The following is a 27,743-nucleotide window of genomic DNA, read 5'->3' on the forward strand; positions in this document are numbered from 1 at the left end:
TGGATTGAAGAAGCATGTTAAAGTAACCTCTGGCGTGCCACAGGGGAGTGTTATGGGAACATTGCTATTCACAATATATATAAATGACCTAGTAGATAGTGTCGGAAGTTCCATACGGCTTTTCGCGGATGATGCTGTAGCATACACAGAAGTTGTAGCATTAGAAAATTGTAGCGAAATGCAGGAAGATGTGCAGCGGATAGGCACTTGGTGTAGGGAGTGGCAACCTGATCCTCAACATAGACAAATGTAATGTATTGCCAATACATAGAAAGAAGGATCCTTTATTGTATGATTATATGATACCAGAACAAACACTGGTAGCAGTTACTTCTGTTAAATATCTGGGAGTATGCGTGCGGAACGATTTGAAATGGGTTGATCATATAAAATTTATTGTTGGTAAGGCGGGTACCAGGTTGAGATTCATTGGGAGAGTCCTTAGAAAATGTAGTCCATCAACAAAGGAAGTGACTTACAAAACACTCGTTCGACCTGTACTTGAGTATTGCTCGTCAGTGTGGGATCCGTACCAGATCGGGTTGACGGAGGAGATAGAGAAGATCCAAAGAAGAGCGGTGCGTTTCGTCACAGGGTTATTTGGTAATCGTGATAGCGTTACGGAGATGTTTAGCCAACACAAGTGGCAGACTCTGCAAGAGAGGCCCTCTGCATCGCGGTGTAGCTTGCTCGCCAGGTTTCGAAAGGGTGCGTTTCTGGATGAGGTATCGAATATACTGCTTCACCCCTACTTATACCTCCCGTGGAGATCAAGAATGTTAAATTAGAGAGATTCGAGAGCGCACGGAGGCTATCAGACAGTCGTCCTTCCCGCGAACCATACGCGACTGGAACAGAAAAGGGAGGTAATGACAGTGGCACGTAAAGTGCCCTCCACCACGCACCGTTGGGTGGATTGTGGAGCATGAATGTAGATGTAGATGTAAAATTACAGACCAATATACCTAACGTCGATTTTCTGCAGAATCCTTGAGCATATTTTCAGCATCGATTAAAATTTTCTTGAGGCTTATGTCTTCGAATCATCATGCTTTTAGAAACTGTCGCTATTTCGAAACTAGCTTACCTTTTACTCAAATGATATTGTGCGAGATATGGATGAATGGAAACAGGCAGAATCCATATTTCTAGATTCCTGGAAAGCATTTCACACAGTGCCCCATTGCCGCCTGTTAACGAAGGTACTATGATATGGAAGAAATTAACAGATATGTGAGTGGCCCGAAGACTTCTCAAGTAACAAAATCCAGTGTAATATGTCGCTCTCAACAGCAAGTGTACCACAGTCCAGAGTGTCGCTCTAGAGAAGTGTTACAGGACACCTTTTGTTTTCTACACTCCTGGAAATTGAAATAAGAACACCGTGAATTCATTGTCCCAGGAAGAGCAAACTCTATTGACACATTCCTGGGGTCATATACATCACATGATCACACTGACAGAACCACAGGCACATAGACACAGGCAACAGAGCATGCACAATGTCGGCACTAGTACAGTGTATATCCACCTTTCGCAGCAATGCAAGCTGCTATTCTCCCATGGACACGATCGTAGAGATGCTGGATGTAGTCCTGTGGAACGGCTTGCCATGCCATTTCCACCTGGCGCCTCAGTTGGACCAGCGTTCGTGCTGGACGTGCAGACCGCGTGAGACGACGCTTCATCCAGTCGCAAACATGCTCAATGGGGGACAGATCCGGAGATCTTGCTGGCCAGGGTAGTTGACTTGCACCTTCTAGAGCACGTTGGGTGGCACGGGATGCATGCGGACGTGCACTGTCCTGTTGGAACAGCAAGTTCCCTTGCCAGTCTAGGAATGGTAGAACGATGGGTTCGATGACGGTTTGTATGTACCGTGCACTATTCAGTGTCCCCTCGACGATCACCAAAGGTGTACGGCCAGTGTAGGAGATCGCTCCCCACACCATGATGCCGGGTGTTGGGCCTGTGTGCCTCTGTCGTATGCAGTCCTGATTGTGGCGCTCACCTGCAAGGCGCCAAACACGCATACGACCATCATTGGCACCAAGGCAGAAGCGACTCTCATCGCTGAAGACGGGCTGCACGTAGAGTGAGCGGAACGCGACCTAATGGTGTGCGGGACCGTAGCCCAGCTTCATGGAGACGGTTGCGAATGGTCCTCGCCGATACCCCAGGAGCAACAGTGTCCCTAATTTGCCGGGTAGTGGCGGTGCGGTCCCCTACGGCACTGCGTAGGATCCTACGGTCTTGGCGTGCATCCGTGCGTCGCTGCGGTCGGGTCCCAGGTCGACGGGCACGTGCACCTTCCGCCGACCACTGGCGACAACATCGATGTACTGTGGAGACCTCACGCCCCACGTGTTGAGCAATTCGGCGGTACGTCCACCCGGCCTCCCGCATGCCCACTATACGCCCTCGCTCAAAGTCCGTCAACTGCACATACAGTTCACGTCCACGCTGTCGCAGCAAGCTACCAGTGTTAAAGACTGCGATGGAGCTCCGTATGCCACGGCAAACTGGCTGACACTGACGGCGGCGGTGCGCAAATGCTGCGTAGCTAGCGCCATTCGACGGCCAACACCGCGGTTCCTGGTGTGTCCGCTGTGCCGTGCGTGTGATCATTGCTTGTACAGCCCTCTCGCAGTGTCCGAAGCAAGTATGGTGGGTCTGAGACACCGATGTCAATGTGTTCTTTTTTTCCATTTCCAGGAGTGTATATGCAGAGTACGGCACGCGCTAAACGGCCGAGAACGATGTAAACATACACGAGCGCTCGCTCCGCGGCAGGGACACAGCGTGTCCTTACCGCAGCACTGCCAAAGGCCAACTGTGACCAACTGAGCTACCCAAGCACGACTCACGCCCCGTCCTCACAGCTTCACTTCTGCCATTACCTCCGCTGCAGAGTGAAAATCTCATTCTGGAAACATCCGCAAGACTGTGGCTAAGTCATGCCTCAGCGATGTCTTTTCTTTCAGGAGTGCTAGGTTCAAATGGCTCTGAGCATTATGCGACTTAACATCTGAGGTCATCAGTCCCCTAGAACTTAGAACCACTTTAACCTAACTACCCTACGGACATCACACACATCCTTGCCCGAGGCAGGATTCGAACCTGCGAACGTAGCAGTCGCGCCGTTCCGGACTGAAGCGCCTACAACCGTTCGGTCTCTGCGGCCGTCCAAAAGTACTAGTTCAGCAAGGTTCGCAGGAGAGCTTATGTAAAGTTTGGAAGGTAGGAGATGAGATACTGGCAGGAGTGAAGCTGTGAGGACGGGGCGTGTGTCGTGCTTGGATGGATCAGTTGGTAGACCACTGGCCCGCGAAAGGCAAAGGTCCCGAGTTGGAGTCTCGGCCCGGCACACAGTTTTAATCTGCCAGAAAGTTTCATATCAGAGTGAAACTCTCATTCTGGTTATGACGATTACTTCTGAAATAATAAACTGTTTCTTACTAATTTCATTCTTGTTCATTTGAAATCCCCTTATAGATATAACTTCGGGTGTGCGCCAGGGAAGTGTATTGTGACTCTCGCAACACCACACGAATTCGTTACCAAATTTGTGACTATGATGGAAGAACGTTACAAAGGGTGCATTAATGTCAATGGTTATACCGTATTAAGAACCTAGTACCTCCTTTCATAGTGTCCAGGGAACACATCATGTCGAAGTTACTTTCATCCTTCTGATTTCCTCACCGATATAGTAATGTCACACTTTTTGCAGATGATGCAGCTGTCTGAAAAAAGCTGCACATATACTGAGTCATATCTTGATAAGATTTCAATGTGTTGGAATGACAGGCATCTCACACTAAATGTAAAATTGTGTACTTCTCAAAACCAAAAAACGTAGTATCCTATGATTACAGCATCAGTGAGTGACAGATGGAATGGCAAATTTAATATAACACCTGGTTGTAACGATGTGTTGAAATCTGACATGGGACGATCACGTAGGCTCAGTCGTAGGTAGAGCAGGTGACATATCTTCGATATGGTGACCCTCTGTCCGTGTCAGCTCCATTTAAATTATTTTGTTACTAAGTCATGTGCCCCCAACGCCAGCAGGTGGCATCCAACATCGCGTTGAGTAGTATTCATACTGATCAGTGTATGTAAAACTTGACAGTATGAAACGCTACGTACCCGCCGTTCGCCTGTATGGATCGACAACCCTTCACAAACAGGTTTACTTATGGACAAGGCATTGCCCTCCCGGACTGCGTCGATCACAAGGACGACACACTGCGCCACCAGAGGTACGTGCCAGGGAACCTGACGATGGTCCGTCGGGTAAGGAACGTTGGGAGAACATCGGTGTTTAATGAAGTCTTTCCATTACATCCATGTGTGAGTGACGCAATGCTATTGCTTGCTCCAGGCCAGAATATACGATTGAAATTGTTGTTAATTACATCTGAGTTAAGAAAACACTAGGAATTACGAGATGTAGAGATGTATTAAGTGTGTTGATGGTTTGACAAAATGTGTTGTAGACATATTGTTCAGCAGTTCACTGTTTTTGTTGCATGTAGAAGGATACATAAGTTTCATTTGGAGCGTGACACATGCTGTAGGGGCAGTTAGATATTCTGAGTCTGAGCTATTTACTCTTTCGACTTTTTAACTTTTACGGCAGGAAGGACTATGTGTTTTAGGGCGTCAGGTGAACATTTGGGCAAAAAAAAGACGTTTTTACAATTACCAGAAAACCATTATCGGGGATTTTGTGCGTTAGGTCCCTGTCTGATGGACGTTTCACACGAGCCACATAAGTATTATTCGAAGAGAGCTCAGTAACGAGAGATTGAGACAATTATTAATTAAACCATTAGTTTCAAATCCAATTAAATACGAGAAACATCGATTAAAATGAAAAATTTTCATATTATCATACCTGTGGCTGAAGTAACTCAGATCAACATTCAAATGCCTGAGACAGTGATCAAACACTAACAATCCCGCTTGATTGCATTAATATCACAATTATTGTATTGAACAGAAGTGGTCTGAACCGCCTGCTTCTGATATAAAATGATACAAAAATGTCTTTTTGCTAATAACGTGATGATAGTTTGGATATCAGACTTCTTTGAGTAACGATTGCGTCTGATAAGAATAACGTAATACCGACGTCATCTTAGTCATAAGGTTGTTAAACAGAGAAACGCGTATTTGTATTCCTTATGTGCTGGTGTAGCTACATTTACTGCCAGCCGCTGTTGCTTGGTCACACTTCTGCACCACACAGGAGGTCGCTGTTACCTGCGACGAACGCGCAGCAGATCTATTACAAATAATTTTTACGTTCTCAGGTGAGTTGACGATAATGTACAGTGGTGGCCACAGTTAGCAGTGGCATATAAAATAGATTCGTTGACGCAGCAAACCTTAAAATAATGTCACGTAGGAGAAGGTGTAATTATATGAACATTGAACACTAACTTAACTTACGAAGGTTTATTCAGCACTTGCAGATACAAGAGCGAGGTGCGAACTGAGTCCAGCCAGAACAAATACAGTATATATATATATATATATATATATATATATATATATATATATATATATATATATATATATATATATATATATATATACAGAACATTCCAGTACAATGATTCTTAACATTTGTGGACACTTCTATAACGTATTCGAACCGAATATAGAAATTAAAATTCTACAGTCCAGGGCAGCTATGAACTCACGACCCTCCTTGCAGTAATTTAGAATCATAATCACTACACCACTTATTTTTCATTTTGTTCGTTGTTGATCGTTGAGTTTGGTGGCTGCGGGCGTCACATACCATCCGTTCAAGTTCGTTGTTGATCCTTTCACTCAGTTTTTTATTACAGAGGCAAACCAGCCCTCTTACCGAACACGCTGAGATATCGTACCAACTCAGCTTCTTCTGCGACATTTCTCCCTCCTTAAGAGTAGAGCGTCTCGGTGTTGCGACCTCCTAGTCCGGGAACGAGCCATGTGTCCTGCATACTCCGATTCCTGATGACTGATTCTCGCCCTGGCGGTGATCTTCTTAAAACTTCTTTTGCCGCTACGCTCTTTGTCACCTTTCCGCTTGTTGCCTGTCACAGAAGCTTCGAGTTTATCTTGGGTTGCCGGATCCTTACAGGGCTTCATTCGAAAGACGTACGCTGTATCTCTGATCTTTCGTCGACTTGTGCCATGGTCGAAATCTTCAGCTTCATACTGTCTTACAACCTTATATGGTCCAAAGCAACGCCGTAGGAGCTTCTCAGAGAGACCAAACTTCCGAACAGGAGTGAAGATGCAGACGAGGTCACCAGGCTGGTAGACAACAGGGGGGTGGCTCGCGTCATACCTTCGGCGATCTTTTTCTTGAGCGTGCAGCGTGCGGAGTTGAGCTAAGTTCCAAGGTTCCTCAGCTCTGGTTAACACTTGGCCGATGTAGTCGTCGTCCACGTCATCAGGATGTAACGGAAACACCGCATCCATCGTCAAGTCGCCTCACTCCCATGCGCCAGGAAAAATGGCATAAATCCTGTGTTGTCTTGTTTGGCGGTGTTGCAGACAAACGTCACGAAATGTAGCATGTCATCCCTGTTTCTCTCCTCAGCATTGACGAATATTGATAGCATGTTGGCCAAGGTCTTATCAAGGCGTTCAGTAAGACCGTTTGTTTACGGATGGTAGGCAGTCGTCATGTGATGAGTAATGTTGCACCGACGGTTTATCTCTGTCAAAAGATTCGATCCGTAATTAACGACCTTGTGTTTTAATACAATGTCTTCCACGAAGTACTTGCCTACCTCGGATGTTTCGGCTGTTTTCACGGCTTCTGTAATGGCTTAGCGTGTCACATAATCAGCACAAACAATAATCCATCTATTGCCATTAGCAGACGTTGGAAATCATCCGAGGAGGTCAGTCCCAACACGCTGGAAAGGCGTTTCCGCTGGTGGAATTGGTTTGAGTCCGCCAGGTGGTTTCTGAGGAACTGCCTTTCTCCTCTGGCACTCTCGACACTGCGACACATAGTGACGGACACTCCTAAATAAACCTGGCCAGAAAAATCTCTTGCGGATTGTATGTCTTAATAAATCCTAAATGTTCGGCCTCAGATGTCTTATGGAATTTCTGAAGAGCATCTAAGTGCATGTGTTTAGGAATCACTGATAGCAACCTCTTTCCAAACGGATCAAAGTTTTTCTTGCAAAGTAATCCATTAACTACCTTAAATTGTTCTTTCACATCCTCTGACCGATTTAAGGCAAGCATAATTTGAGATATTTTGGCGTCTTCCTTCCGCTCAGCAGAGAGATCCTGAAGTGCAGCGAGACAGTCACTATCTTATTCAAAGTCTTACACAGGGTTTCTTGAGAGACAGACGCTATCTTGGTGTTTTCTTCCACTTTTGTATTCTATGGAAATGTCATACTTTTGAAGACGTAGTGCCCACCTGGAGAGTCGTCCTGTTGGATCCTTAATACCTGTCAACCAACAAAGTGAGTGATGTCTGCAACAACTGTGACTGGCCTTCCATATACTGTCGAAATTTGCACATGGCCCAGATGACAGCAAGACATTCTCTTTCTGTAATTGAGTAGCTTCTCTCGGCTTTTGCTAGTGTCCTAGAAGCATACGCTATAACCTTCTCTTTTCCATCCGAAATTTGTACCAGAACAGCATCAGCTTTTAACAACTCTTGGAGTGGCCTGGCTTTGATACAAAAGACTTTGATAAAACGACGGCAATGATAACATAATCCGAAGAAGCTTCTCACATCTCTAATACCTTTAGGAATAGGAAATTCCGTTATAGATTTCATCTTTTATGGGTCTGGGCGCACACCTTCGTTTAACAGAAGGTGTCCAAGTATTTTGGTTTCTTTTGCTCCAAAGAGACACTTTCTGGGATTAAGTTACAGTCTACCTTGTTGGAGACAAGAACGGCCCTCAGTCTTTTTATACCTTCATCAAATGTCTCTGAGAACACTACAATGTTATGTAATTAAAAATGACACATCTTCCACTTCAGATGCCTTAGAAGATTACCCACCATCCATTCAAATGTTGCTGGTGCATTACACAAATGAAATGGCATTACCTTAAACCCATACAGGCCCGCAGGAGTGATGAATGTAGTTTTCTCGCGATCTACTTTGATTTGCCAGTATACCGAGTACATGTCCATGGTTGAGAAAAACTTAGCCCACTTCAGACAATCTAGTATATCGTCAGTTAGTGGAATAGGGAAAACGTGCTTTTTAGTTATCTTATTAAGCTTCCTGTAATCAACAGAAAAGCGCCAACGACCATCCTTCTTCCTGACGAGGAACACTGGTGACGACCATGGGCTCTGCGAAGGCTGAATGATGTCATTCTTCATCATTTTCTCTACCTCTACCGCGAATTATTCGGCGTTCCGTTGCTGACACACGGTATGCTCTCTGGCTTATTGGATGATGCTCTACAGTGTTAATCTGGTGCTGCGTCGTCGATTTGTCTAATTTGCTCTTCACCTGTGGAGTGAAGCATTCGGAGAACTCTTGAAGAATGGCAAGTAGTTTCTTCTATTGTTCCTTAGTGAGATCTGGTGATAGTCGAGCTAGAAGATCTGTCTCGTAGTGGGAGCGCTAATTTCACCCACAGACTCGGTATGGGAGGTTTCTATGACGCTCAGCTATTCTTCAGTTAACGGCTCAGCATTTGCTACGCACATGCGTCTTGGAAGGATCTGCGGTTCTCGGTAACAGTTAACTATCCACAGTTCACCGAATGCGTTCTTAAGCGTGACGATAGAACTAGGATAACCAAGTTGTTATTCAGTGGTATGCTTCACTTACATTCCATTAGAAGATCCATGGGTTGATGCATGGTATGTTACGTGACAGTTACCTTCCCAGCGCTAACTGCAGGAATGATCAGATCATCCAGCATACATAGACTCCACACACTCGGATGCGGGTCTTCCTTTCCACAGTATCTCATATCGTCTAGCATAATCTTCTAGCGACCACAATCTATAATTGCCTGAGAAGCTTTCAAAAAGTCCCATCCCAGAATGACGTCATGAGTACACACTTGTAAGACGATGAATTCTAACGGCTGTTTATGGCCACTCATACCCACACGAATGGTACATCTTCCTGTAGGGCCGGCCGGTGTGGACAAGCAGTTAAAGGCGCTTCAGTCTGGAACCACGCTACCGTAACGGTCGCAGGTTCGAATCCTGCCGCGGGCATGGATGTGTGTGATGTCCTTAGGTTAGTTAGGTTTAAGTAGTTCTAAGTTCTAGGAGACTGATGACCTCAGATGTTAAGTCCTATAGTGCTCAGAGCCATTTTTGTAGTGGTCGATGGCGGAGAACTTTGCTTTCCTCGGGCCTCACTACAAGGAATGTAGATCCTTTTAAATTTCTAGGTTGCGGCGGCTAGGTGATCTGGTGGAGCTTTTAAACGGCGATAGAGACCTTGATCGGCATGTTGGGGAACGACCTCTCCGGCGGCTAGCTTGCGCCGATGGTGACCTATGATGTCCTGCACTCACACCTTCATCTTCATCTTCGTCGTCCCGGCTAAGATCGGTCAGCTGTCTTCCAAATATCCGCCGCCTTTCTCGACAACAGCGCACCACGTGTCCCAGTCGTCCACAGTGGAAACATACTGGTTCGTTATCCTGGGTCCTCTAGACGTCACTCTTCCTTGGTGCCCAAACAGGTTCCTCATGCGGTACTGTAGGAACGTAACTTCGCCTGGGTCTCGATTTTTTCACCTTTTTAAAGAGAAATGAAGAACGAGAGAGTCGTTTCAATGTCTGTTCCACTTCCTCCATTATGACCTCTTGAAGCGTCTTGGTTTTTTGCTCACCGCGCAATCCAGGTGCCTTCTGAACTTCCTCTCTCACTATCTGACGAAGAACACTTGTGAAATCAGATGTTTCGTCCATCACAGATAGCGATACGATGATTGGGAGCCGTTCAAACTTCTTCAGGAGTAGGGGTTGATACATGTCCTCGGCAACACCCTTCATGAGATGTGCAACCTCATCTTCCCCCTTTATTCTAGGATCCACTATTTTACACAGCTCTAAGACGTATTGAATGTAGGATGCTGTAGTTTCTCCTGGACCGTGTGCCATGCTCTTTAATTTACCTTCAGCCTTGCACTTCTGTCGTTGTGCGTCGCCGAAATACTTGCGCAGTTTCACCTGGAATACTTCCCAGATTGTGAACTTCTCCTCGTGGTACTCATACCATTGCTTGGCAGCGCCCACCAAGTAGATAAATTCATTAGCCAAACACATGGTGTCATCCCATTTGTTAAATTAGGCTATACTCTCATGTACCTTCAGCCACTTGTTTGGATCTTGACCATCGTCGCCAGACAACTCCGATGGATGTCTCATGGCCAGCCGTTGTGGCCAATCGGTTCTAGGCGCTTCAGTTCGGAACCGCGCGACTGCTACGGTCGCAGGTTCGAATTCGGACTCGGTCATGGTTGTGTGTGATGCCCTTAGGTTAGTTTGGTTTAATTAGTTCTAAGTTAAAGGGGACTGATGACGTTGGATGTTAAGTCCCATAGTGCTCAGAGCCATTTGAACCATTTGATGTTTCATGTAGTGGCACACAGTTGCTGTCATCGTAACGTCCTCTTCTTCTTTTGTCTCCGGTAGTTTGCTATCTGGTGAATATTGCTCGAACTCGGGTTTGTCGCCACGTAAACGGCGGCTCTGTCGTGGCTTGATGGGAGCCACTGTATCGTCGATAATATGCGCTACCACAAGTTCCAAAACCCAGCGTCTCAACCAGAGTTTCACGTAGGAGAAAGTGTAATTAGATTATTGGCGAACACTAACTTCACTTACGAAGATTTATTCAGCACTGGGACATACAAGAGCGTGGAGCAGACTCCCTCCAGCCAGACACAAAGAGTATGTATACAGCCGTAGAACATTCCAGTACATTGATTCTTGACATTAGAGGATAGTTCTAGAATGTACTCGAACCGAATATAGATATTAAAGATGTACAGTCCAGGTGAGGTTTGAATTCACGACCCTCCATGCAACAGTTTAGCATCATAACCACTACACCACGGAGCTACTCAGCTTCTTCAGCGACAATATTCATTCCACCACTTCAGATCAAGTAGAGCATGAGTACGACTCACTCGACAACAGCTCTGGGAGACAGCTCTAAACCTATTACAAGTAACGTAGCCTATTTTGTATTGGACCAAGAAATTCACTATTCCACTCAAAATATTATATTTACTATTGCAAGCCTGTGAAGGATATAAAGCAATCAAATTTTGCTCAATGTTAGTATGCTAATCAGTAGGAAGAGTACATCAATCAGTTTGTAGGTTATTTGGGGCATACAGTGCACGAAGATTAGTACTTCGAGGTGTCGCCTGTGGCGACAACATTGGTGGTAATCGACCCGGGCATCGAGACGGTCTGCGCTAGGATGACATAAACAAGTACGTCATTCCGTTGTGCTTCATATCTCTGCTAGAGGTCATTAATGGTTAAGGTTAGTGAGTGAGTAACGTGCCACTCTCTTGGCATTTCGTGAGCGAAGTTTTCAGTGGGTGAGGGATCTGTATGGCACACATCGAGCACCCACTACTTTAAAGTAGGTCAGGCTACCGTGGAGTATATAAGATAATACGTTATAGATGAAAGATGGAGACGACGAGGCCATCGGCCTCAACACGTCAGGAATATACGAGGATTGCAACTTTAATAGTAGCAACTGTTTATTTATAGCTCGAACAAAATAGATACAGCGTTATTACAAATGATTGAAGCGATTTCACAGATCTACAATAACTTTATTATTTGAGATATTTTCACAGTGGTTTGCACACACATACAAAAACTGAAAAAGTTTTTTTTTGGCATTCACAAATGTTCGATATGTGCCCCTTTAGTGATTCGGCAGACATCAAGCCGATAATCAAGTTCCTCCCACACACGGCGCAGCATGTCCCCATCAATGAGTTCGAAAGCATCGTTGATGCGAGCTCGCAGTTCTGGCACGTTTCTCGGTAGAGGAGGTTTAAACACTGAATCTTTCACATAACCCCACAGAAAGAAAACGCATGGGGTTAAGTTGGGAGAGCGTGGAGGCCATGACATGAATTGTTGATCATGATCTCCACGATGACCAATCCATCTGTTTTCCAATCTTCTGTTTAAGAAATGCCAAACATCATGATGGAAGTGCGGTGGAGCACCATCCTTTTGAAAGATGAAGTCGGCGCTGTCGGCCTCCAGTTGTGGCATGAGCCAATTTTCCAGCCTGTCCAGATCCACGTGTCTTGTAACGTTCATTTCGCAGAATAAAAAGGACCGTACACTTTAAACAGTGAGATTGTACAAAACACGTTAACTTTTGGTGAATTGTGAATTTGCTTCACGAATGCGTGAGGATTCTCTACCGCCCAGATTCGCACATTGTGTCTGTTTACTTCACCATTAAGAAAAAATGTTGCTTCGTCACTGAAAACAAGGTTTGCACTGAACGCATCCTCTTCCATGAGCCGTTGCAACCGCGCCGAAAATTCAAAGTGTTTGACTTTGTCATCGGGTGTCAGGGCTTGTAGCAATTGTAAACGGTAAGGCTTCTGCTTTAGCCTTGTCCGTAAGATTTTCCAAACCGTCGGCTGTGGTACGTTTAGCTCCCTGTTTGCTTTATTCGTCGACTTCCGCGGGCTACGCGTGAAACTTGCCCGCACGCGTTCAACCGTTTCTTCGCTCACTGCAGGCCGACCCGTTGATTTCCCCTTGCAGAGGCATCCAGAAGCTTTGAATTGCGCATACCATCGCCGAATGGAGTTAGCCGTTGGTGGATATTTGTTTAACTTCGTCCTGAAGTGTCGTTGCACTGTTATGACTGACTGATGTGCGTGCATTTCAAGCACGACATACGCTTTTTCGGCTCCTGTCGCCATTTTGCCTCACTGTGCTCTCGAGCGCTCTGGCGGCAGAAACCTGAAGTGCGGCTTCAGCCGAACAAAACTTTATGAGTTTTTCTACGTATCTGTAGTGTGTCGTGACCATATATCAATGAATGGAGCTACAGTAAATTTATGAAATAGCTTCAATCATTAGTAATAGCCCTGTACGTGTTTCAAAGTTTCACTGACCTTCAAAGTAGTCACCAGTATTGTGTACAACCTGTTGACGGCGATGTGGAAGTCGCAGAATACTCTTAGCAGTGCCAGTTGTGTTGACAGTTCGAGCGCTGCGGTCAATTGCCCGACGAATTTGTAGCAATTGATTTTTGGAACACAATCTACTACCAGCTTAGAGACAGAAGTCATAACACTTTCCGCAGGACCTGACCATAATTTGGCAGGAATATGCTCAAGCACGTACAGTGCAAGCTGTTATTTGTTTGACTGATAGGGCTGCTAAGTGCTGTACCACCTACAGCACTCCCATGAGATCTACTCGATTTCTAAACTGAAGGAAACACTTCAAGGCATTCGCTTCAGAATTGCTACAAATTCGTCGGGCAATAAACCGCGCCGCTCTTACTGTCAACACAACTGGCACTGCTGAGAGTATCCTACTACTTCCACATCGCTGCCAACGGATTGTACACAATGCTGGTGACTACTTTGAAGGTCAGTAAAACTTTGAAACACGAATTTATTTTGTACGAGCTGTAAAGAAATAGTTGCGACTGTTAAAGTTCCCCCCTCGTAGTTGCTGCAGGCGTAGATTAATGGTTTAGCGAACCAGAGGACTCCATTTTGGGTACTCAGTGCACTGTACATCATTAGCTCAGGGGTTCCGATCGTATGATGGTGACCAAATGAAACTGCTAACTTTCGTTTTCCTCGGAATATGAACGCACGGATAGGTCCATCGTGATGCTGTACGAAGATCCAAACACATCTGGAAAGATTGCGTGGTGCCACTACTGTGTATGGCATTGTCGCTGGGGAAATCACTGTGGTCACTTCCCTCTCTGATGTGGAAGGCGCAACAACTGAAGACCTGACATTATAAATGTACTACACACATTTTTTTTCTAAATTCATTTTATTCGCTCTAAAGGCTTTACATTCTTGCGAGTATATTATTCCAAATGCTCTTCATCGTACGACGCGGGTAATGAGACATAGCAATCACAAAGAGGTGCCGCTGGTGTTATCTCAACTGTCTTCTTTACTGTAAATGTGCTTGGCAGTATGAGTCGAATTTCATCAGTTTAACGGGCGAACGTAATAGTTGCCATATTGCTTATCGCATTGCGGAAGTAGTACATGAACCGGGTGATCTAAAAGTCAGTATAAATCTGAAAACTTAATAAACCACGGAATGATGTAGATAGAGAGGTAAAAATTGACATACATGCTTGGAATGAGACAGGGTTTATTAGAACCAAAAACAGAGTATTGCTAGACGCGTGAGAGGTCTCTAGCGCGCGTCTTTTGGTGTTGATCGTGTGCTCAGCCGCCAATTTCGTCATTCTTGACCTCCCAGGTCCCCAGACCTCACTCCGTGTGATTATTGGCTTTGGGGTTACCTGAAATCGCAACTGTATCGTGATCGACCGACATCTCTGGGGATGCTGAAAGACATCATCCGACGCCAATGCCTCACCGTAACTCCGGACATGCTTTACAGTGCTGTTCACAACATTATTCCTCGACTACAGCTCTTGTTGAGGAATGATGGTGGACGTGTTGAGCATTTCCTGTAAACAACATCTTCTTTGCTTTATCTTACTTTGTTATGCTAATTCTAGCTATTCTGATCAGATGAAGCGCCATCTGTCGGACATTTGTTGAACTTTTGTACTTTTTTGGTTCTAATAAAACCCCATGTATTCCAAGCATGTGTGTCAATTTGTACCTCTCTATCTACATTATTGCATGATTTATTCAGTTTTCAAATTTATACTGACTTTTTTATCACCATGTACATTAGTAATCGATCTGTAACAATTATTCTTTGTTCTCACGCTTAAACCATCGGCTACATTCTTCTTCCGGCAGCTTCCATATTAAAACTTGGGTGTTCGTGCCCATGACAGCAGTGAGGAAATGAGGTATTTTTGGAGTGAGGACGAAGGGTCTCATGAAGCAAAGAACAGAGCATCATTTCTAATCCATGTTCTGAAACGCATTATAAATACAGTCAATGTAGCTGGTAAGAAAAGAAAATTCTTGTGAAGTACAAGCGACAAATGGTACAGTATGTACCCATCCCATGGGAGAGTCCTCCATTGGAATTGAACTTTATATTTTAGCAACAATAAGTCAATGGTTTTGGTTAATTGGGGTGATTCTATTGGAACAACAATTTCCTAGGTTATTAAAGAATTTCCTTGCAAGAGAGAGCAGGGAAACTACTGACAGATTGGAAACTTCAATTTTCTTCCAATTTATAGCAAAATTTTCTCCTTTCCAAACGTGTTATTTTTCTTCGAGGACAGGCCAATTTTGTAAATCAAGGAAGGAGGGGAATGTGTAATATTCATGGCTGTGCCTGCCAGTATTTTATTTTGCTAGAAGCTCGCCTTGATGCTGCTTCATACACGTAAAGTAACACATGGTACAAAAGTGGATTGAGGTACAAGAGACAGATGGTACAGTATGTACCAGTCCCATGGGAGGGTCACCTTGCTTCTGTTTGGTCGGCACATTCGGGTGCTAGGCGCCAAAACATCTAACTTGTCTTATTAATTATTTATATACTTTTCATTGTATTTAACCCAGTTTTTAGTCTGACACTCTCTCATGGTTACCCTACGAGTCTATCGTTTTTGTTTATTAAATTTCACTAGTAACGATACTGCAACCGTAATACTTAGGATATCTTCTGGTCGCTCTGGCGCGCTTGGGAAGCGAAGTACTTAGGATGCGCTAGTCACTCTGTTTCGGGCGTTCTGAAGGGACGTACGTGCACCTATGTTTCGGGCGTTCTTCGGAGCCGGACATGTCGTACTCTATATCGGAAGTTGTCGGTAAAGTTACTGTACAATTAAGAAAGTTATGTTGAGTGTTGTAAAAGACAGTGTAAAATGTATGAATGTTTAAATAATAACCAAACACGATACAATAATGAGAAGTGTAGCCTACCGTCATAACTCTTACAGTCTATAGATACATAGACTGACTTAGGCAAGTACAATCCCATAAAAAGCAGAATCATAGGTTCAAGTTAACAGCGTAGCAGCCTCCACCGAAGAAGATCCCACGACCTACGAGCTGTCTTCTGCGCTGGGACACAACTTTAGAAGACGACAGGTTGCTGAAACGATGTCTCCATCTTCCAAGATCTGACTTCCAAAGGATGCATAATTCATGCATGGCATCCCTGGTGGAGAATGTGTATTTAAAGAAGAGGCTACTATCCAATTTTTAAATGCTAACAGCGTACTGCGCTGCTATAAAAGTAGTTTTCACTTACTTTGAGGTACGTTCGACAATTTAATTATAGTATATGCTCGACTTGCTGAATTGCTGTTTTGAACTAAGCATTAAGAAAGAAATTTCTGAAAAAATGAAGTCATTGAACTCAGTATTGGCTTTGAATAACATAAGTGTAAATTGTAACCCCATATATCTCGTGTAAATATATTCGCTATATGTAAGGCACCCCCCCCCCCCCATAAACCATAGACCTTGCCGTTGGTGGGGAGGCTTGCGTGCCTCAGCGATTAAGATAGCCGTACCGTAGGTGCAACCACAACGGAGGGGTATCTGTTGAGAGGCCAGACAAACGTGTAGTTCCTGAAGAGGGGCAGCAGGCTTTTCAGTAGTTGCAGGGGCAACAGTCTGGATGATTGACTGATCTGGTGACTGATCTGGCCATGTAACACTAACCAAAATGGCCTTGCTGTTCTGGTACTGCGAACGGCTGAAAGCAAGAGGAAACTACAGCAGTAATTATTTTGCGAGAGCATGCACCATTACTGTATGATTAAATGATGATGGCGTCCTCTTGAGTAAAATATTCCGGAGGTATGATAGTCCCCCATTCCGGGGGCTGCTCAAGACGACGTCATTATCAGCAGGAAGAATACTGGCGTTCTACGGATCGGAGCGTGGAATGTCAGATCAGTTAATCGGGCAGGCAGGTTAGAAAATTAAAAAGAGAAATGGATAGGTTAAAGTTAGATGTGGTGGAAATTAGTGAAGTTCGGTGGCAGGACGAACAAGACATTTGGTCAGGTGAATAAAGCGCTACAAATACAAAATGAAATACCGGTAATACAGGAGTAGGTTTAATAATGAATAAAAAATAGTAGTGCGGGTAAGCTACTACAAACAGCATAGTGAACGCATTATTGTGGCCTCGATAGACACGAAGCCCATGCCTACTACAGTAGTACAAGGTTAGATGCCAACTAGCTCTGCAGATGACGCAGAAATTGATGAAAAGTATGATGAGATAAAAGAAATTATTAAGGTAGTGAAGGGAGACGAAAATTTAATAGTCACTGGTGACCGGAATTCGGGAGTAGGAAAAGGGAGAGAAGGAGACATAGTAGATGAATATGGATTTGGGCTAAGAAATGAAAGAGGAGGCCGCCTGGTAAAATTTTGCGCAGAGCAAAACTTAATCTTAGGTAACACTTGGTTCAAGAATCATGAAAGGTTATATATATGGAAGAATCCTGGAGATACCAAAAGATGTCAGATAGATTATATAATGGTAAGACAGAGATTTAGGAACCAGGTTTCAAATTGTAAGACATTTCCAGGGGCAGATGTGGACTCTGACCACAATCTATTGGTTATGAACTGTAGATTAAAACTGAAGAAACTGCAAAAAGGTGGGAATTTAAGGAGATGGGACCTGGATAAACTGAAAGAACCAGAGGTTGTACAGAGTTTCAAGGGGAGCATAAGGGAACATTTGACAGGAATGGGGGAAATAAATACAGTAGAAGAAGATGGGTAGCTTTGAGGGATGAAGTAGTGAAGGCAGCAGAGGATCAAATAGGTACAAAGACGAGGACTAGTAGAAATCCTTGGGTAACAGAAGAAATATTGAATTTAATTGATGAAAGTAAACAATAAAAAAATGCAGTAAATGAAGCAGGCAAAAAGAAATACAAACGTCTCAAAAATAATATCGACAGGAAGTGCAAAATGGCTAGAGGACAAATGCAAGAATGTAGAGGCTTATCTCATAAGGGGTAAGATAGATACTGCCTACAGGAAAATTAAAGAGACGTTTGTAGAAAAGAGAACCCAATTGCATGAATATGAAGAGCTTTGATGGAAACCCAGTTCTAAGCAAAGAAGGGAAAGCAGAAAGGTGGAAAGAGTTTATAGAGGGTCTATACAAGGGCGATGTTCCTGAGGACAATATTATGGAAATGGAAGAGGATGTAGATGAAGATGAAATGGGGGATATGATAGTGGGTGAAGAGTTTGAGAGAGCACTGATAGAGCTGAGTCGAAACAAGGCCACGGGAGTAGACAAGATTCCATTAGAACTACTGACGGCCTTGGGAGAGCCAGTCATGACAAAACTCTACCATCTGGTGAGCAAGATGTATGAGACACGCGAAGTTCCCTCAGACTTCAAGAACAATATAATAATTCCAAAACCAAAGAAAGCAGGTGTTGAGAGATGTGAAAATTACCGAACTATCTGTTTAATAAGTCACAGCTGCAAAATACTAACTCGAATTCTTTACAGACGAATGGAAAAACTAGTAGAAGCCGACCTCGGGGAAGATCAGTTTCGATTCCGTAGAAATACTGGAACACGTGAGGCAATACTGATCTTACGACTTATCCTAGAAGCTAGATTAAGGAAAGGCAAACCTACATTTCTAGCATTTGTAGACTTAGAGAAAGCTTTTGACAATGTTGACTGGAATACTCTCTTTCAAATTCTAAAGGTGGCAGGGGTAAAATACAGGGAGCGAAAGGCCATTTTGAATTTGTACAGAAAGCAGATGGCAGTTATATGAGTCGAGTGGTACGATACGGAAGCAGTGGTTGGGAAGGGATTGAGACAGGGTTTCAGCCTATCCCCGATGTTATGCAATCTGTATATTGAGCAAGCAATAAAGGAAACAAAAGCTAAGTTCGGAGTAGGTTTTAAAATCCTTGGAGAAGAAATAAAAACTTTGGAGTTCGCCGATGACATTGTAATTCTGTCAGAGACAGCAAAGGACTTGGAAGACCCGTTGAACGGAATGGATGATGTCTTGAAACTAGGACATAAGATGAACATCAACAAAAGCAAAACGAGGATAATGGAATGTAGTCGAATTAAGTCGGGTGATGCTGAGGGAATTAGATTAGGAAATGAGACACTTAGAGTAGTATAGGGGTTTTGCTATTTGGGGAGCAAAATAACTGATGGTGGTCGAAGTAGAGAGGATATAAAATGTAGACTTGTAATGGCAAGGAAATCGTTTCTGAAGATGATAAATTTGTTAACATCGAGTATAGGTTTTAATGTCAGGAAGTCGTTTCTGAAACTATTCGTATGGAGTGTAGCCATGTATGGAAGTGAAACGTGGACGATAAATAGTTTAAACAAGCTCTCGAAATGGGTAGATCACATAACTAATGAGGAGGTATTGAAAAGAATTGGGGAGAAGAGGAGCTAGTGGCACAACTTGACTAGAAGAAGGGATGTTCTGAGACATCGAGGGATCACCAATTTAGAATTGGAGGGCAGCGTGGAGGGTAAAAATCGTTGAGGGAGACCAAGAGTGAATACACTAAGCAGGTTCAGAAGGATGTAGGCTGCAGTGGGTACTGGGAGATGAAGAAGCTTGCACAGGATAGAGTAGCATCGAGAGCTGCATCAAACCAGTCTCAGGACTGAAGACTACAACAACAACAACATGTGAGGCACTGAAGTGGAACTATGGAACGTTGCTATACGGCTGTCAGCATTTAAAAAAGGCGATCCCGAAACTAAAATTTTTCATTAAACTTGGGTTGCTTTAAAGATGTTGACGGCAATTTTGTCTTATGCTGTTGAACAAACGGCTGTCTTCACAAACACCACTGTAATTTACCGCTGCATGTTTATGCGTTCGGGCGAAACGGAGAGCTATACTAGCCGGAGCGTAGCTGGAGGCTGAATCAGCCCTCTGCGGACGAACGAGACGAAATGTGTCTCATAATGTACTATCTCCCCTCTGTCCTGTATTGTCCTGCTTTTGTCTTTACCTAGTTTGGCAATCAGAATTCAAGAGCGTGAAAAAGTGGTACAAGTAGGGCCTGGCAAACCGAAATTTATTTCTGTCTTGCAAGGCTGGAGTTGAACCGTTCAGCCAGTCTCCCAACATTCCTAAAACGCAGATTCGTTGCTCAAGGTATCTGTCGAATGCCTTGGATGAAAAGTGGAACGTGAGGGAGACGTGCATATCTATGGAAAAGGGCTTAGTTTAAGGCAACAAAAGAAGTACTAGTTTTGCATACCAAGAAAGAAGATGTTTCCTGGTAGCTGCAATGTTGAAAATTGATATGGGGTTCTTAATACAAAAAGAGAAAGAGGAACGGAACTGAAATGATTGGAGATTATGTCCATTTCTATAGTGGTGTCGGGAAGGAGGATGTGGTCAGCAGAGCTTGCCAGCAGTGATCCACAAGATGCACAGGAATTAAGGGTTGGGAGCAGATAAGAGAAAGAATTATCACTATTGTCTTTTCCAAGTATGGACATCAATGCACATTACTGTGACTCTTGAAGAACGATGCATGACAATTTCGAGACGTAGTTCATCTACGTGAAAAAAACGGACTTGGCTGAAGTCAAGAGCTCTCTTTGACAATCTACAGCTATGACTGTGTTTCAGAGTCTCATCATCTTTCAGTGAGCTCTTGGCAAACTAATTTAGACATTCCCACAGGTGGGAAACTACATTAGTTGGAGGCACTCACTGAAATGCTTAAGAAGAAACCTGAAGCACTTGAATCTTCCCATGACAAATATTTCTTATATCCTACAGCCGACAGGTAAATAACTTAGATAATATGTAGTCTGCCACAATCTTGGAATATCTGTTATGAAGAAACAAGTTTTGCTAAACCTTTAATGTTTATTTTCCGTGTCATACGAGCTATAACTTACATTGTGTGTTAATACCATTACAGTTGCGACGTTGCTCCATGTTTCAGCTGCTTTTGTCTCGCGTTCATGCCACAAGTGGCAATTTGACATTTCTGTGACTGCTTAATCTACCAGCATGCAAAAGACTGTGACACTTCCGTGTTTTAATCGATATTGCGTATACACGATAGAAGAGCGGTATAAATACAGCCGTGCCGTCGTGCCTGCCATTCTCTTGTGAAATATGTCAAAACAGTACGTTTTGTAATTTGGCGTTGTTGAAAACTCAAATCATCCAACCGACAGCATTCAAAGTAATTTGTGTTTCATAATTTGTCTTTCAAAATAATTTGTCTTGCCCGTGCACCTAGAAGAAGCGATCAGGATCGTTATGATGTACTTCTTGCTATTCTAAGCAGCATGCAGAGTTCCCAGTACCATTTTAAAGGCCAGACATAAACCAGATTGAACAAGCTTTTAAAAAACATTAATTGCGTTTTTCGGAAAGACTATATGAGCTGATTTCTGAAGCGCTCCCAAAACTGAACTAACATTTCAGAATCAGGTCCTGACGGAGAAAACTTCCTCCGAAAGAGCGGGTATCTGGGTGCAATCTAAATGCGGCAAGGAATTTCAATTTGTTTCCGGATACGGTTTTAATTTACGTCGATTAGAGCTCGCAACCGTGCAATCGTTTATTTTAAATTGATTCTGTCACGCATTCCTTGCGTCTTCAATCTCGTTGTGTCGTGGTTACTACCACACCTAGGTCTACATTTACACCGATACTCTTCAAGTCACCGTGCGGTACGTGACTCAGCTTACTATGTACCACTACCAGTCACTTCCTTTCCTGTTCCACTTCCAAACAGAGCAAGGGGAAAACGACTATCTATATGCCCCTTTATGAGCCCTGATCTCTTGTATTTATCTTCGACATCCTTATGCGCAATGTATGTTACTGGCAGTAGAATGGTATGGCAGTCGGCTTCAAATGTCAGTTATGTAATTTTCTCAATAGTGTTTCTCGAAATAAACACCGCCTTCCCCCCACCTCCCCTCTCCCCCAATGAATTCCCATTTCATTTCTGAAGCATGTCCATAACATTTAGGGGAAGCTCTAACCTACCGTTACAAATCTTGCATCGTGTCTCTGTTTTCCTTCGATGTCTTTCTTCAGTCCGACCTGGTACAGGTCCTAAAAACTCGAGTAGTATTCAAGAATAGGTCACACCAACGTTCTGTGTGCGATCTGATTTGCAGGTGAACCACTCTTTACAAAAATTCAGCCAATAAACTGAAATCAATCATTCGCCTTCCCTACGACATTTCTCACACATTCGTTCCATTTCACAACGCTCTGCAACGTTAACCCCAGATACCTAAAAGGACTTGACTGCGTCAAGCAGCACGCTATTAATACAGTATCAGAAAATCAAAGGTTATCACACCAACAACAAATTTTGTCTACGTCGTCTTGTATTTTCCTACAGTTACTCAACTTCGACACCTTCCTGTAACCATAGCATCATCAACAGATTTCTGCCCATTCTGTTCATCAAATCATTTATCCATATACTGTAGATCACAATGGCGCACCAATACAGAAAATCGACGCTCAAATTTACGTTCCGTAACGAATTTGCACGCCCCAAAGCACTTGAAGTCGAACGATTCCTGCGAGAAGAGGCAAAAATTCGGCGACCGACATTCTTGGTATGTACCTGTCCATTGTGAGTAGCATCATATATGTCAAGCTCATCAACGACGCAACATGTGAACTGATCCTTCGGGGGAAGCAACACGGCCTCCGTTTCTGCAATACTGATGGCAACGTGGTGACGGTGGACTTCGATTATTCTGGCATGGGGCTCCGCAAGATCCGACTTTTCGAACTTCCATTCTAACTACCGGCGCAGGACGTTGTGGCATCCCTGCGCCCCTAGAGCACGGTGCATACTCATATTGTGGAAAAATTACGCAATTGCAGACATATCCTGTACTAAACGGAGCCCGCCAGATCCGAATAGAACTTAAAAGACATGTACCTCCATATCTGAATATCGCTGGTTGCCGTGCCATCGTCTTCTACGACGGGCAACCGAGGACCTTCTCTGGTTGTGTGGAGGAGGTACACCTCAGATCCGGATGTATACAACGTCGAATCACTCAACTGTCGCCGTCTGACGCGGACCCGCTATCGCACCCGACGCTGCAGCCGTGGACCTTTGAAGCTGAATGTGGCACGCCTTCAAGACCCGAAATGCCGTCGGATTATCTCCAACACATGGACGTATTGAGCACGTTGTCTTCCCCGATATCCTTCGACTCTAACAAGGTGGATGGAATGTATGAAACCAGCGCTTCGGCGTGTGCTAACACAATATGGAAAAGACATTGCACCGTGGCATCGTCACACATTGGACTTTTATCACACAATCCTCTGTGAACTCGCCACCCAACAACAGTCACGAGACCGACAAATGGAAAGCCACCGAATTAAAGGAAAAATATTGTCTCCTAGGGCAACGTTTAGAGGGGATCGTCGTGCGGTCGAGACGTCAAGACCGAGCGGTAGGAGAAAATCTGTCTATGCATAATATCGTACTCGACAGCCGCCGACGCCGCCAGCAGCTGGTCACGGACCTCATTTTGCCCGATAGTAGGGTCGTAATGACTCAGGCGGCGGTTGCAGAAGCATTTTAAATCCACTATCTACGATTTTAAGAAGCGGTGACTACGGAGGAAGCGGACGATCACGACATACTGCAGCACGTGTCGCACACCTTCGACAACGCAGCAGCGGCGTCGCTTTTAAGTGGACTTACATGGGACGACATCGAGGACGTGCTTAACAGGGGAGCCCTCGACAAGTCGCCCGGACCAGATGGACTGCCGCTCGAGTTTTATCGGACTTTCCGCGATCTAATGATGCCCCGATGGATCATCATGTACCAGGAACTGAAGACTCCCGGTTTCCACGTGTCACCTAGATTCGTCGAAGGTCTCCTCATACCGATACACAAGCCTTCCAGAGGTCGGAGGGTCGAGGCCTACAGGCCATTTGTGGTGTCACCGCCAGACACCACACTTGCTAGGTGGTAGCCTTTAAATCAGCCGCGGTCCGGTAGTATACGTCGGACCCGCGTGTCGCAACTATCAGTGATTGCAGACCGAGCGCCGCCACACGGCAGGTCAGCAGAGACTTCCTAGCACTCGCCCCAGTTGTACAGCCGACTTTGCTAGCGATGGTTCACTGCCTACTTACGATCTCATTTGCCGAGAAGATAGTTTAGCATAGCCTTCAGCTACGTCATTTGCTACGACCTAGCAAGGCGCCATTATCAGTTACATTGATATTGTGAACTACGTACCGTCAAGAGCGAAGTTCATCATTAATGGATTAAAGCTAAGTATTCCACCAGCTACGTCCATTATTTCTAAATTCTAATTTCCTTGCCCTGTTCCAGACCTCACGCAAGCCTGCGTGTGCTAAATCGCGTGACTCCTCTAGTAACACGGTGTTGGCTCTCCTGCCAACCACAAAATTCGCGACGAGGCACAACCGCGTTCTTATCGATATTGCCCTGCTTTACTTGTGTAATGGCTTCGCCACAATCTCCAGATGTAATGTCCGATTTTATCGTTTACAGAATCAGCAGACGCAGGCTTTACTGGATGCCCTTGGACAGCTCGTCCAGGGTCAACGTGCGATGCAAAACGATGCGGCAGCACCCGCTTCACCGCTAACGCAGCCACAACACGCTGTTGCACCAACTTTTCGACCTTTTGATGCTGCACTGGAAAGCTGGACGGAGTGGTCACGCCAATTTGGATTCCATCTCGCCGCCTACAGAATTCAAGGTAACGAGCAGCAGCTTTTTTTGTTATCTTCAGTCGAGGTGAAAACGTACCGTGTGATAGTCAGACTAATCGGGAGTGGGTTGCAACCTTGGAAGGCCTTACTAGGGATTGTGCTATTGAGTGGCAATGTGGACTCCCTTATTCAGAAACTATGGTACGTGATGCAATTGCACAGAACGTTTCTCATGTTCGTATAAGGGAACAGATTTTGAAAATAGTAAATCCCGCCCTTCAATAAGTGATGGACATATTGGATCGGCAGGACACACTTGACTTTGCTCAGGAATAATTTGTAACTTCGCCAGCAGTGTGTCAGGTTAACCGGAACGTCGGGCGAGCTGCACGGGGCAGTAAACAGCCCTCGCGCCTGGCCGCGCCGCTGCCGCCAGGCTCTCAGCCACGTGTGCCGCGCCGGCAAGCAAATGCAGTGATCAAATCATGCCCGCGGTGTGCTACTAAACATTCGTGTGAGAATTGCCTGTCACGCCGAGCTATTTGCTTTTATTGTAATAAAAAAGGACATGTTCACAGTGTTTGCCAGAAAAAGCTCAGATCGGAAGCTCAAAACCGTTCCAGGCCCTTTGCTTCGCGCCGGAATCGGAATCGAACCAAGGATACTCAGGCTCGCGAAACTTCGCCCATGGAAATTCATGTAGTTCATTCCACTCCTCGCAGTGCCACTCTCTCTAACAGTGACTGTGTTCGTCCCAAAAATAGAGTGCGTCGACATCGCCGGAACTCTCGTCAAGTCGCAAATGATTATGTACCAGTGTCAGTTCACGTTGCACGAGACAGTCGCTATTGTCGTCAGCAGGACAATAAACGTTTTGTAGACTTGGATATTAACTGCAAACTGATACCATCCCAGCTCGTTACCGGAGCTGCAGATTCACTGATCAACCAAGACACTTACAAACTGCTGGGCACACCTCCGTTGCGTGCCGCAAATGTTAACTAGCTATTCAGGTCAAGAGATCCCGGTGTTAGGACAGTGCAGCCTTCTTGCAACATACAAAGGACAAACCAAACTTGTGTCATTTTACGTCCTTCGTTCATCTTCTGCAGTGAACTTGTTTGGTTTCCATTTATTTCAGTTGTTTAACTTGTCTATAGTAAATCAGGTCCTATCAGTGAACCAGACGGTGCCTTCAGACAGTGTTTCTCGTCTATGTGAAGAATTTGCATAAATTTTTGCACCGGGCCTCTGTTGCGCTAAGGACTATAAAGCACATTTGAAACTGAAAGTAAACGCGCAACCGAAATTTTTCAGAGCGCGTAATGTTCCCCACGCATTGCGTGATGAGGTCGCAAAAACATTACATGATTTGGAATCACAAGGTGTAATTGAACGTGCGCAGGCTTCTCTCTGGGCATCACCCTTAGTAATTTTGCCAAAACCTTCCGGAAAATTGAGACTTTGTGTGGACTTCAAGGCAACAGTGAATCCACAACTAGTGAATGCAACTTTTCCTTTACCCCGCCCGGAAGATCTTTTTGACAACCTGTGCCCGGGTAAATATTTTTCGAAGTGGGACCTCGCACATGCGTATTTGCAAATACCGGTGGACAAAGAATCCCAGCGCGTTTTGGTGGTTAAAACGCATCTTGGGTTTTATCAATTCAAACGACTGCCATTCGGGTGTGCATCCGCCCCTGCATTGTTTCAGCAATATCTACAAACTGTTTGTGCGTCTGTCCCTACTACAGCAAATTATCCGGACGATGTTGTGATCTCTGGAGAGACGGAAGAAGAACATTTGGCCAATCTCAGAACACTATTTCAGATCTTGCGACCAAATGGTCTTCGCTTGCGGAAGGACAAATGTGTGTTTTTTGATCGTTATTTGTCATACCTGGGACATGTACTCAATGCCCAAGGCATACATTGCAGTCCCACGCACCTTCGTGCCATACAAGACTTGCCTTCGCCGCAGAATTTGCAGCAGCTACAGAGTGTGCTGGGAAAAAAAATTACTACCATCGCTATGTGCCGCATGCCTCTTCCATTTCAGCTACGCTTCATCGATTACGCCGTAAGGGTGTTCCGTTCGTCTGGGCGACGGAATGCGACTGTGCCTTTTGCTTTCCAATACTTGCCTTACGCCATTCGATCCCCAGAAGCCCCTCTTGTTGATGGTGGATGCATCGGATTTCGGGATCGGTGCTGTGCTTGCGCACAAAGATGGACCGCACGATCGCCCTATTGCCTTTGCGTCCAAATTGCTCTCGTCTGCCTCAGAGACATTATTCACAGATCGAGAAAGAAGCATTGGCTCTCGTATTTGGTATTACAAAGTTTCATGATTTCTCGTATGGTCGTCACTTTACCATAATCACAGACCACAAACCTTTGCAATCGCTTTTTCATCCGATCAAGCCTGTACCTCCACGTACAGCGCAGATATTCATTCGCTGGTCCATTTTCCTCTCGCAGTACCGCTACGAAATCTTGTATCGGTCCACTGCTAAGCACGGAAACGCCGATGCGTTGTCCCGCTTGCCTGTTGTTGAGGATAGGGCATTCGATTCCTCTGTAGTTGCTTGCATGTTCATTGATGCGGAAACCGGTGAAGTGGTCGAATCGTTTCCGATTGATTTTCGTCTTGTCGCTACAGCCACAGCTGCCGACCGTGTCCTTGCTCCCGTTCTGCGTTTTGTTGCTACGCAATGGCCCTTGTCAAAGTCAGGGATCGGGGACCCGTTGGTTCGCCGAATTATTGCTCACAAGGAGAGACTTTTTGTACGACTTGGTGATTTGCTGTAGCGTTCTGATAATGATCAGTCCAGGGTCGTGGTACAACGTGCGTTACAGTCCTCTGTCTTACAGCT

This window comes from Schistocerca gregaria, chromosome 4 (assembly GCF_023897955.1).
Source record: "Schistocerca gregaria isolate iqSchGreg1 chromosome 4, iqSchGreg1.2, whole genome shotgun sequence".
Lineage (NCBI taxonomy): Eukaryota > Metazoa > Arthropoda > Insecta > Orthoptera > Acrididae > Schistocerca > Schistocerca gregaria.